General features: G+C 43.6%; 3 non-coding genes across 3 annotated transcripts; all 3 read right to left on the bottom strand.

Annotated features, from left to right (window-relative positions):
• Window positions 1–799: 799 nt before the first annotated feature.
• Window positions 800–871, bottom strand: trnag-ucc (transfer RNA glycine (anticodon UCC)). Its single transcript has one exon. It is a non-coding gene; the product is annotated as a tRNA-Gly (tRNA).
• Window positions 872–1,015: 144 nt separating this feature from the next.
• trnag-ucc (transfer RNA glycine (anticodon UCC)) lies at window positions 1,016–1,087 on the bottom strand. Its single transcript has one exon. It is a non-coding gene; the product is annotated as a tRNA-Gly (tRNA).
• A 2,021-nt stretch (window positions 1,088–3,108) lies between these two features.
• trnag-ucc (transfer RNA glycine (anticodon UCC)) lies at window positions 3,109–3,180 on the bottom strand. Its single transcript has one exon. It is a non-coding gene; the product is annotated as a tRNA-Gly (tRNA).
• Window positions 3,181–11,967: the final 8,787 nt, after the last annotated feature.

Raw genomic sequence — 11,967 nt, forward strand, 5'->3', positions numbered from 1 at the left:
GGAAACAAGAATTTCATTTCATCCCGAAAAGCTCGAAGGGGAAGGGGTATGCTGCCAGCACCTCAACCCCGCCCCCGCAACCACGCCCCCCCCCAACCAATGGTTAAGTAACATCTTTCAATGGACTGGACAATTCCAAAACAATTTTAACCAAGCAAAGTCCAGGTGTCAAACCCCGCTGAACTTTTCTTAAGTCAGTTATGCAATCCACTATACCATTAATGCTTGGTTTATGGTTTACTTTGACCTGGAAAGTCAGAAAATGTAAACAAACCATTAAAATTAGCTGGAATCTCAGTATTGTTTGCTTATCAATGGTTGAGTAACAACTTTCAACAAAGCAGACGTGGCCAAAATAACTCAAGCCATGCATTGGCTGGGAATCAAAACCGGGTCTAATTCTTGGACGGCAGCTATGCTAGCCACTATACCACCAATGCTTAGTCCTTGGATAATTTTAGCCTTGAAATTCTAAAATCTAAAATAAACCATTGGAAATTGGCTGCTATCTCTGGGTTTTTTGCCGATCAATGGTTAAGTAACATCTTGTAATGGACTGGACAATTCCAAAACAGTTTTAACCAAGCAATAGCCAGGTGTCAAACCCCGCTGAACTTTTCTTAAGTCAGATATGCTATACACTATACCACTAATGCTTGGTTTATGGTTTACTTTGACCTGGAAAGTCAGAAAATGTAAACAAACCATTAAAGTTAGCTGGAATTTCAGCATTGTTTGCTTATCAATTATTGTGTAACAACTTTCAACAGACCGGACGTTGCCAAAATACCTCAAGCAATGCATTGGCTGGGAATCGAACCCAGGTCAACTGCTTGGAAGGCAGCTATGCTAACAACTATACCACCAATGTCTGGTCCTTGAAAGATTTTTGCCTTGAAATTTTAAAGTCTGAAGTAAATTATTGAAAATTGGCTGCTATCTCTGGGTTTTTTTCTGTTTAATGGTTAAGTAACATCTTGCAATGGACTGGAAATTGCCAAAATACCGGAAGCCACGCATTGGCTGGGAATCGAACCCAGGTCAACTGCTTGGAAGGCAGCTATGCTAACCACTATACCACCAATGCCTGGTGCTTAAAGGATTTTTGCCTTGAAATTTTAAAGTCTAAAGTAAACCATTGAAAATTGGCTGCTATCTCTGGGTTTCATGCCGTTTAATGGTTAAGTAACATCTTGCAATGGACTGGACAATTCCAAAACAGTTTTAACCAAGCAATGTCCAGGTGTCAAACCCCGCTGAACTTTTCTTAAGTCAGTTATGCTATCCACTATACCATTAATGCTTGGTTTATGGTTTACTTTGACCTGGAAAGTCCGAAAATGTAAACAAACCATGGTTGAGTAACTACTTTCAATAGACCGGACGTTGCCAAAATAACTCAAGCCATGCATTGGCTGGGAATCAAAACCGGGGCTTCTTCTTGGAAGGCAGCTATGCTATCCACTATACCACCAATGCTTAGTCCTTGGATAATTTTTACCTTGAAATTCTAAAATCTTAAATAAAACATTGCAAATTGGCTGCTATCTCTGGGTTTTTCGCTGATCAAAAAACAAAAAGCAACTTTCAACTGACTGGACATTGCCAAAATACCACACGCGATGCATTGGCCGTGAATCGAACCCAGGTCAACTGCTTGAAGGCAGCTATGCTAACCACTATACCACCAATGCCTGGTCCATGGTTAGTTGTTACCTCGAAATTCTGAAGTATAAAATAAGCCATTGAGATTGGCTGCTATGTCTGGGTGTTTTGCTGATCAATAGTTAAATAACAACTTTCAACTGAATGGAAATTGCCAAAATACCACAAGCCATGCATTGAACCCAGGTCAACTGCTTGGAAGGCAGTTATGCTAACCACTATACGACCAATGCCTGCTCCTAGACCTTCTGCCCACTGCTCCCCTCACCTTCCAGGGGGTGATGAAGGGTGATGGGTCAAATGCAGAGAATAATTTAACTCAAGTCATGCATTGGCTGGGAATCAAAACCTGGTCTTCTTCTTGGAAGGCAGCTATGCTAGCCACTATACCACCAATGCTTAGTCCTTGGATAATTTTTACCTTGAAATTCTAAAATCTTAAATAAACCATTGGAAATTGGCTGCTATATCTGTTTTTTTTGCTGATCAATAGATAAATAACAACTTTCAACTGACTAAACATTGCCAAAATACCACAAGACATGTATTGACCTGGGAATCAAACCCAGGTCAGCTGCTTGGAAAGCAGCTATGCTAACCACTATACCATCAATGCTTAGCCCTTGTACGATTATTGCCTTGAAATTTTAAAGTCTGAAATATATCATTGAAAATTGGCTGCTATCTCTGGGTGTTTTGCCGATCAATGGTTAAGTAACATCTTGCAATGGACTGGACAATTCCAAAACAGTTTTAACCAAGCAATAAGAGTGTCCACCCTGAGATTGGTAGGTTGTGAGTTCAAACCCCGGCCCAGTCATACCAAAGACTATAAAAATGGGACCCATTACCTCCCTGCTTGGCACTCAACATCAAGGGTTGGAATTGGGGGTTAAATCACCAAAAATGATTCCCAGGCGTGGCCACCGCTGCTGCTCACTGCTACCCTCACCTTCCAGGGGGTGATCAAGGGTGATGGGTCAAATGCAGAGAATAATTTAACTCAAGACATGCATTGGCTGGGGATCAAAACTGGGTCTACCTCCTGGAAGGCAGCTATGCTATCCACTATACCACCAATTCTTAGTCCTTGTATGATTTTTGACTGGAAATTCTGAAGTATAAAATAAACCATTGGAAATTGGCTGCTATTGCAGGGTTTTTTGCTGATCAATAGTTAAATAACAACTTTTAACTGACTGGAAATTGCCAAAATACCACAAGCAATGCATTGGCCAGGAATTAAACCCAGGTCAACTGCTTGGAAGGCAGCTATGCTAACCACTATACCACCAATACCTGGTCCTTGGATAATTTTTGCCTCGAAATTCTGAAGTATAAAATAAGCTATTGGCAAATGGCTGCTATCGCTGGGTTTTTTGCTGATCAATAGTTAAATAACAACTTTCAACTGACTGGAAATTTCCAAAATACCGCGAGACATGCATTGGCTGGGGATCGAACCCAGGTCAACTGCTTGGAAGGCAGCTATGATAACCAATATACCACCAATGCTTGTTTTTTGGATGGTTTTTGCCTTGAAATTTTAAAGTCTGAAATAAACCATTGAAAATTGGCTGCTATCTCTGGGTTTTTTGCTGTGTAATGGTTAAGTAACATCTTTCAATGGACTGGACAATTCCAAAACAGTTTTAACCAAGCAATTAGAGTGTCCGCCCTGAGATCGGTAGGTTGTAAGTTCAAACCCCGGCCGAGTCATACCAAAGACTCTGAAAATGGGACCCATTACCTCCCTGCTTGGCACTCAGCATCAAGCGTTGGAATTGGGGGTTAAATCACCAAAAATTATTCCCAGGCGCGGCCACCGGTGCTGCTCACTGCTCCCCTCACCTTCTAGTGGGTGATCAAGGGTGATGGGTCAAATGCAGAGAATAATTTAACTCAAGCCATGGCAGCTATGCTAACCACTATACCACCAACATACAGGTAAAAGCCAGTAAATTAGAATATTTTGAAAAACTTGATTTATTTCAGTAATTACATTCAAAAGGTGTAACTTGTACATTATATTTATTCATTGCACACAGACTGATGCATTCAAATGTTTATTTCATTTAATTTTGATGATTTGAAGTGGCAACAAATGAAAATCCAAAATTCCGTGTGTCACAAAATTAGAATATTACTTAAGGCTAATACAAAAAAGGGATTTTTAGAAATGTTGGCCAACTGAAAAGTATGAAAATGAAAAATATGAGCATGTACAATACTCAATACTTGGTTGGAGCTCCTTTTGCCTCAATTACTGCGTTAATGCGGCGTGGCATGGAGTCGATGAGTTTCTGGCACTGCTCAGGTGTTATGAGAGCCCAGGTTGCTCTGATAGTGGCCTTCAACTCTTCTGCGTTTTTGGGTCTGGCATTCTGCATCTTCCTTTTCACAATACCCCACAGATTTTCTATGGGGCTAAGGTCAGGGGAGTTGGCGGGCCAATTTAGAACAGAAATACCATGGTCCGTAAACCAGGCACGGGTAGATTTTGCGCTGTGTGCAGGCGCCAAGTCCTGTTGGAACTTGAAATCTCCATCTCCATAGAGCAGGTCAGCAGCAGGAAGCATGAAGTGCTCTAAAACTTGCTGGTAGACGGCTGCGTTGACCCTGGATCTCAGGAAACAGAGTGGACCGACACCAGCAGATGACATGGCACCCCAAACCATCACCCAACCATGCAAATTTTGCATTTCCTTTGGAAATCGAGGTCCCAGAGTCTGGAGGAAGACAGGAGAGGCACAGGATCCACGTTGCCTGAAGTCTAGTGTAAAGTTTCCACCATCAGTGATTGTTTGGGGTGCCATGTCATCTGCTGGTGTCGGTCCACTCTGTTTCCTGAGATCCAGGGTCAACGCAGCCGTCTACCAGCAAGTTTTAGAGCACTTCATGCTTCCTGCTGCTGACCTGCTCTATGGAGAAGGAGATTTCAAGTTCCAACAGGACTTGGCGCCTGCACACAGCGCAAAATCTACCCGTGCCTGGTTTACGGACCATGGTATTTCTGTTCTAAATTGGCCCGCCAACTCCCCTGACCTTAGCCCCATAGAAAATCTGTGGGGTATTGTGAAAAGGAAGATGCAGAATGCCAGACCCAAAAACGCAGAAGAGTTGAAGGCCACTATCAGAGCAACCTGGGCTCTCATAACACCTGAGCAGTGCCAGAAACTCATCGACTCCATGCCACGCCGCATTAACGCAGTAATTGAGGCAAAAGGAGCTCCAACCAAGTATTGAGTATTGCACATGCTCATATTTTTCATTTTCATACTTTTCAGTTGGCCAACATTTCTAAAAATCCCTTTTTTGTATTAGCCTTAAGTAATATTCTAATTTTGTGACACACGGAATTTTGGATTTTCATTTGTTGCCACTTCAAATCATCAAAATTAAATGAAATAAACATTTGAATGCATCAGTCTGTGTGCAATGAATAAATATAATGTACAAGTTACACCTTTTGAATGCAATTACTGAAATAAATCAAGTTTTTCAAAATATTCTAATTTACTGGCTTTTACCTGTACTTGCCAACCCTCCTGAGTATCCCGGGAGACTCCCGAATTTCAGTGGCCCTCCCGAAAATCTCCCGGGGCAACCATTCTCCCGAATTTCTCCTGATTTCCACGCGGACAACATAATTGGGGGTGTGCCTTAAAGACACTGCCTTTAACATCCTCTCTCACCTGAAACTTTCACCACTTAACAGCCGCATGCTGTCCAGGCGCCCGCTTTTCCTCCACATAAACAGCATACCGGCCCAGTCACATAATAAGGAAGCGTTGGACGGGTTTAACAAAGATCTTTATTCGAAGATGTCAAGAAACGCTGACACGTTGTATAATCTTTTAACTGGTTTAATGATAACACAGGGCATAATTGGTCAACAGCCATACAGGTCATACTGACGGTGGGCGTATAAACAACTTTAACACTGTTACAAATATCCATCCATCCATCCATCCATCTTCTTCCGCTTATCCGAGGTTGGGTCGCGGGGGCAGCAGCCTAAGCAGGGAAGCCCAGATATGCGCCACATATTTAATGATACTACGGTATGCCTCGTGGTTAGAGTGTCCGCCCTGAGATTGGTAGATCGTGAGTTCAAACCCCGGCCGAGTCATACCAAAGACTATAAAAATGGGACCCATTACCTCCCTGCTTGGCACTCAGCATCAACTCCAACTACTTGTCTCATTCCGGCTCCTGCTAATAAAGGCGACAGGTGATTAGACAACAAGGCCCACCTGGGCCATCTACTCACCTGTCGCTGTCTTCGAGGCCGCTCCTGGCACACCCCGTTCCGCGGTAGGGCCATGCCCCCCTCCACAGTAATATTTTTGAAACCTATTTTAATCTTTCTGTATTTCCTTTTACAAAAGGAGATGGTGGTGCCTTGTTCTCCTGGAAAACTTCCCCATGCTGTAAAGTGCCCTCAATATCACACATTTGAATCAGAACCTTTTAAGTCACCTGATTTACTTTATTCAATGTCAGTTGACTAGCAAAAAAAAAACGTTTCATCGAGAATGTATGTTTTTAAATCACCACGGTCTGAAGAAGAAAGATTGTAGGAATGAAAAAGGCGACTACAAGTACTGTGATGAGTTAATATGTAATCAAACTATTATTTGAAGACAAAAGCCTAACCTCGTCACTTATTTCAGGATGTGGTAGAGGTCCCACGAAAAAGGTACAGGCATTCAGGATCTGTCTCTGAAGCATCAGGTATTGTTCAAAGCAGCTTTGTTAGACTTAGACTTAGACTTCCTTTTTATTGTCATTCAAATTTGAACTTTACAGCACAGATAAAAACGAAATTTCGTTACATAAGCTCATGGTAGTGCAGGATAAAAAAGCAATAAGGTGCATATATAAATAGATACATTTATATAAATAATATATACATTTATATATAAAATGTATATATATATATATATATATATATATATATATATATATATATATATATATATATATATATAAATAAATTACTGTATGGATAAATATATTGCACTTTTTCACATGCGTCCACGTTTATGGATGTATGTTATATTGTCTTTTTTATTCCAGCGAGTTAATCCATTTTGGGGGGAGTTGAGGGGATAATTTAATTATGATGCGTTCAAGAGTCTTACGGCCTGAGGGAAGAAGCTGTTACAGAACCTGGAGGTTCTGCTTCGGAGGCTGCGGAACCTCTTTCTAGAGTCCAGCAGTGAAAACAGTCCTTGGTGGGGGTGGGAGGAGTCTTTGCAGATTTTCTGAGCCCTGGTCAGGCAGCGGCTTTTTGCGATCTCCTAGATAGGAGGAAGAGGAGTCCTGATGATCTTTTCCGCCGTCCTCACCACTCTCTGGAGAGACTTCCAGTCTGAGGCATTGCAGGCTCCAGTCCAGACAGAGATGCAGTTGGTCAGCAGGCTCTCTATAGTGCCTCTGTAGAATGTGGTGAGAATGGGGGGAGGGAGCTGTGCTCTTTTCATCCGACGCAAAAAGTGCATGCGCTGCTGAGCTCTTTTTACAAGAGCTCTGGTGTGTAGGGACCAGGTCATATTGTCAGTTATCTGCACCCCATCCATCAGTTGATAGAGGTAGGATTATGTCATTTCTCCGTTTTCATGAAACCAGTAAACTAAAAATCAGCCACTGATTTTTTTTTTCAACAGTTTGCATAGATTTTGTTCCTATAAGAACCACAATCTGTGTCCTTTCTAGAGGAAGCTGATAACATGCCAGGACTGGGACCGGGGAAGGAGCTATGTTGCCTGCTATGGGCTTTTATTATTTCACTTCTCCAACCCATACTTTAATAATTGGTTTCTTCTTTTTTGTTTAGGATGATGTTGCTGCCTGGATCATGTTTCGCTTTGTTTAGTATTTCCTTAGTTCTTGATTTAGTTCAGTTTCAGCACCCTGGTTTGTTTCTTTGTTGCCATGGGTGCTGATTATTGATTGTAACCTGTCTCTGATTAGTAACTGGGATGCTCACCTGCTCCCGGTCACTAATCAGAGAGCTATTTATTCCTGCCTCTTGCCACGCTCTGCCTGGCTGTTTTATTCGCAACATGCGACAGTTGGTTCTACCTGCTTCGGGTTCCTGTTTTTGGCCAGTCTTCTGCTAAGCTTTAGCATAGCTTCCCGTGCCATCGACACCACTTTGTATTTTGGCTGGATTATGAAAATAAATCATCTTTCTCACCTGCACACTGCTTCCGGAGTTTCATCTGCATCTTGGGGAAACGATCACCGCACAACTATGCGACCCCACCGTAACAGAGGATGCTCATAGAAGCAGCAAGGCGGCTGAACACCAAAAAATTCAAGGGGAGAATTTACCTTCCTCAAGTAGAGATCTCCCTCAACATCGGACTGCGGATATTATTGGCCGATAAATGCTTTAAAATGTAATATCGGAAACTATCGGTATCGGTTCCAAAAAGTAAAATAGATTACTTTTTAAAACGCCGCTGTACGGAGTGGTACACGGACATAGGGAGAAGTACAGAGCGCCAATAAACCTTGAAGGCACTGCCTTTGCGTGCCGGCCCAGTCACATAATATCTACGGCTTTTCACACACACAAGTTAATGCAACGCATACTTGGTCAACAGCCATACAGGTCACACTGAGGGTAGCCGTATAAACAACTTTAACACTGTTGCAAATATGCGCCACACTGTGAACCCACACCAAACAAGAATGACAAACACATTTCGGGAGAACATCCACACTGTGTTGTCCTAAAGTCAATTGTTAATATTCTTTAAATAATTACTTGATAATATTTTTGTATTATTGACTGCAATGCTTTAATTTGGAGCTAAAGTTGTTTATATTTATTGTATGTTATAATCGGTAAACAGCAGTTAGATGATGTCACTTCCGCTAGGTTGACTTCCGGTATCCGTTCGAAAGCAAGTCATACATGTTGCGGTCTTCTGTAGTGAAGTGAAGTGAAGTGAATTATATTTATATAGCGCTTTTCTCTAGTGACTCAAAGCGCTTTACATAGTGAAAACCCAATATCTAAGTTACATTTAAAGCAGTGTGGGTGGCACTGAGAGCAGGTGGGTAGAGTGTCTTGCTCAAGGACACAACGGCAGTGACTAGGATGGCGGAAGCGGGGATCGAACCTGCAACCCTCAGGTTGATGGCACGGCCACTCTACCAACCGAGCTATACCGCCCCTGTAGTAATTTCTGTTGCCATCATACACAAAGCGGCGAAGAAGCAATGCCGTAAGTTGTCTTTAATAAGTTAACAACATGTCAGATACGTTAAAAATGTGTAATAGTGCCGATACGTTGAATATAATTGTCGAATTGGATGCAATGTGTTCAAGTCATTCAGGCAGACGGGAGTCTCCCTCTGCTGGACATTTTGGGACATTACCGTTACATTTTCATATGTCATTGTAGACAAATATGTACAGAGGCAATAAGTGTTTTTGTGTCTCTTTGTTCTTTTCAGTTTTTCACCATCTTGTCTATGAAGAATTGTCAAAAGTAAATGGTCAAACTTACAACGACGTTCTCTTCATTGACTCCGGTTTGGCTTGGTGTTGAGTGGCGTTTCTACACGTCTCACGAGAACACTAAACACACCGTAACACAATATAAACACAACAGAACAAATACCCAGAACCCCTTGCAGCACTAACTCTTCCGGTACGCTACAATATAAACCCCCCCGTTACCCCCTACCCCCACTCACTCCAACCCCGCCCACCTCCTCATGCCTTCTCAGGGAGAGCATGTCCCAAATTCCAAGCTGCTGTTTTGAGGCATGTTAAAAAAAAGAATGCACTTTGTGACTTCAATAATAAATATGGCAGTGCCATGTTGGCATTTTTTTCCATAACTTGAGTTGATTTATTTTGGAAAACCTTGTTACATTGTTTAATGCATCCAGCGGGGCATCACAACAAAATTAGGCATAATAATGTGTTAATTCCACGACTGTATATATCGGAATCGATAATTAAGAGTTGGACAATATCAGAATATCGGATATCGGCAAAAAAGCCATTATCGGACATATCTAGTTTAGACACATTTATTAAATCTAGCTTGCTCACCCTCCAGATTATTGAAGGCATTCATATTAATTCTTGCAGAATGCCTCAGCGTATCTCATGGTCCATCCATCCATCCATCCATCCATCTTCTTCCGCTTATCCGAGGTCGGGTCGCGGGGGCAGCAGCCTAAGCAGGGAAGCCCAGACTTCCCTCTCCCCAGCCACTTCGTCCAGCTCCTCCCGGGGGATCCCGAGGCATTCCCAGGCCAGCCGGGAGACATAGTCTTCCCAACGTGTCCTGGGTCTTCCTCGTGGCCTCCTACCGGTCGGACATGCCCTAAACACCTCCTTAGGGAGGCGCTCGGGTGGCATCCTGACCAGATGCCCGAACCACCTCATCTGGCTCCTCTCGATGCGGAGGAGCAGCGGCTTTACTTTGAGCTCCCCCCGGATGACAGAGCTTCTCACCCTATCTCTAAGGGAGAGCCCCGCCACCCGGCGGAGGAAACTCATTTCGGCCGCTTGTACCCGTGATCTTGTCCTTTCGGTCATAACCCAAAGCTCATGACCATAGGTGAGGATGGGAACGTAGATCGACCGGTAAATTGAGAGCTTTGCCTTCCGGCTCAGCTCCTTCTTCACCACAACGGATCGATACAGCGTCCGCATTACTGAAGACGCCGCACCGATCCGCCTGTCGATCTCACGATCCACTCTTCCCTCACTCGTGAACAAGACTCCGAGGTACTTGAACTCCTCCACTTGGGGCAAGATCTCCTCCCCAACCCGGAGATGGCACTCCACCCTTTTCCGGGCGAGAACCATGGACTCGGACTTGGAGGTGCTGATTCTCATCCCAGTCGCTTCACACTCAGCTGCGAACCGATCCAGTGAGAGCTGAAGATCCTGGCCAGATGAAGCCATCAGGACCAAATCATCTGCAAAAAGCAGAGACCTAATCCTGCAGCCACCAAACCGGATCCCCTCAACGCCTTGACTGCGCCTAGAAATTCTGTCCATAAAAGTTATGAACAGAATCGGTGACAAAGGGCAGCCTTGGCGGAGTCCAACCCTCACCGGAAACGTGTCCGACTTACTGCCGGCAATGCGAACCAAGCTCTGACACTGATCATACAGGGAGCGGACCGCCACAATCAGACAGTCCGAAACCCCATACTCTCTGAGCACTCCCCACAGGACTTCCCGAGGGACACGGTCGAATGCCTTCTCCAAGTCCACAAAGCACATGTAGACTGGTTGGGCAAACTCCCATGCACCCTCAAGGACCCTGCCGAGAGTATAGAGCTGGTCCACAGTTCCACGACCAGGACGAAAACCACACTGATGCTTCAAAATCAGGCCTGGAGGTCCTAGTGCTGACCACTTTGTCTCAGTACTTTTTCTTTCATAGGCAGCATCTTGCTCTCCATGTGCTAAATGCATGAGGAGAATTCAATTACGGGAGTGTGGACTGTCTACACACACACACACACATGTTTACACACACACACGCCTGGCATTCTTGCACTCGGTGACCCCCTGAGGCTTTGACTGAGCGCTGACTGAGGTTGGGTGAGAAAAAAGAAGGAGACGTGGGGGGTGCATGGATTGATGATGAGGACTGTGGGGGTTTGAGGGGGTGGTGGCAGTGAAAGAATCGACATAGTGTAGGCTGTGTAGTGTGCAGACTGTTCTTATTTCAGGAAGTTCAAATTAGCCCACTAAAAGCAGCGTGTGAAATGTACACCGTTTCTCCCACAGGAGGATCAGGAAGCTTTATTTGGAATGGTTCTTAAATGTTCATCTTAAACCCACACAGACATGCTCATTGACTGTTGAGTTGATGTCAGCAGAAAGTACTGGGTCGCAATGTAGAATACTGACCGACATGTACCATGTTCAGTAGGAAAAATATGTACCGTATTTTCCGGACCATAGGGCGCACCGGATTATAAGGCGCACTGCCATATTTTTGTAAAAAAAAACAAAAACAAAAAAAAACGTTTTTTTTTTTGTTTTTTTTCATGGAATTTTGTTACTTTCAAGTTGAAGCGAATAGTACCGTATTTTCCGCACTATAAGGCGCACCTAAAAACCACAAATTTTCTCAAAAGCTGACAGTGCGCCTTATAACCCGGTGCGCTTTATATATGGATTAATATTACGATTCATTTTCATAAAGTTTCGATCTCGCAACTTCGGTAAACAGCCGCCATCTTTTTTCCCGGTAGAACAGGAAGCGCTTCTTCTTCTACGCAAGCAACCGCCAAGGTAAGCAC

The sequence above is a fragment of the Nerophis lumbriciformis genome, linkage group LG34, assembly GCF_033978685.3.
Source record: "Nerophis lumbriciformis linkage group LG34, RoL_Nlum_v2.1, whole genome shotgun sequence".
Taxonomy (NCBI): Eukaryota; Metazoa; Chordata; class Actinopteri; order Syngnathiformes; family Syngnathidae; genus Nerophis; species Nerophis lumbriciformis.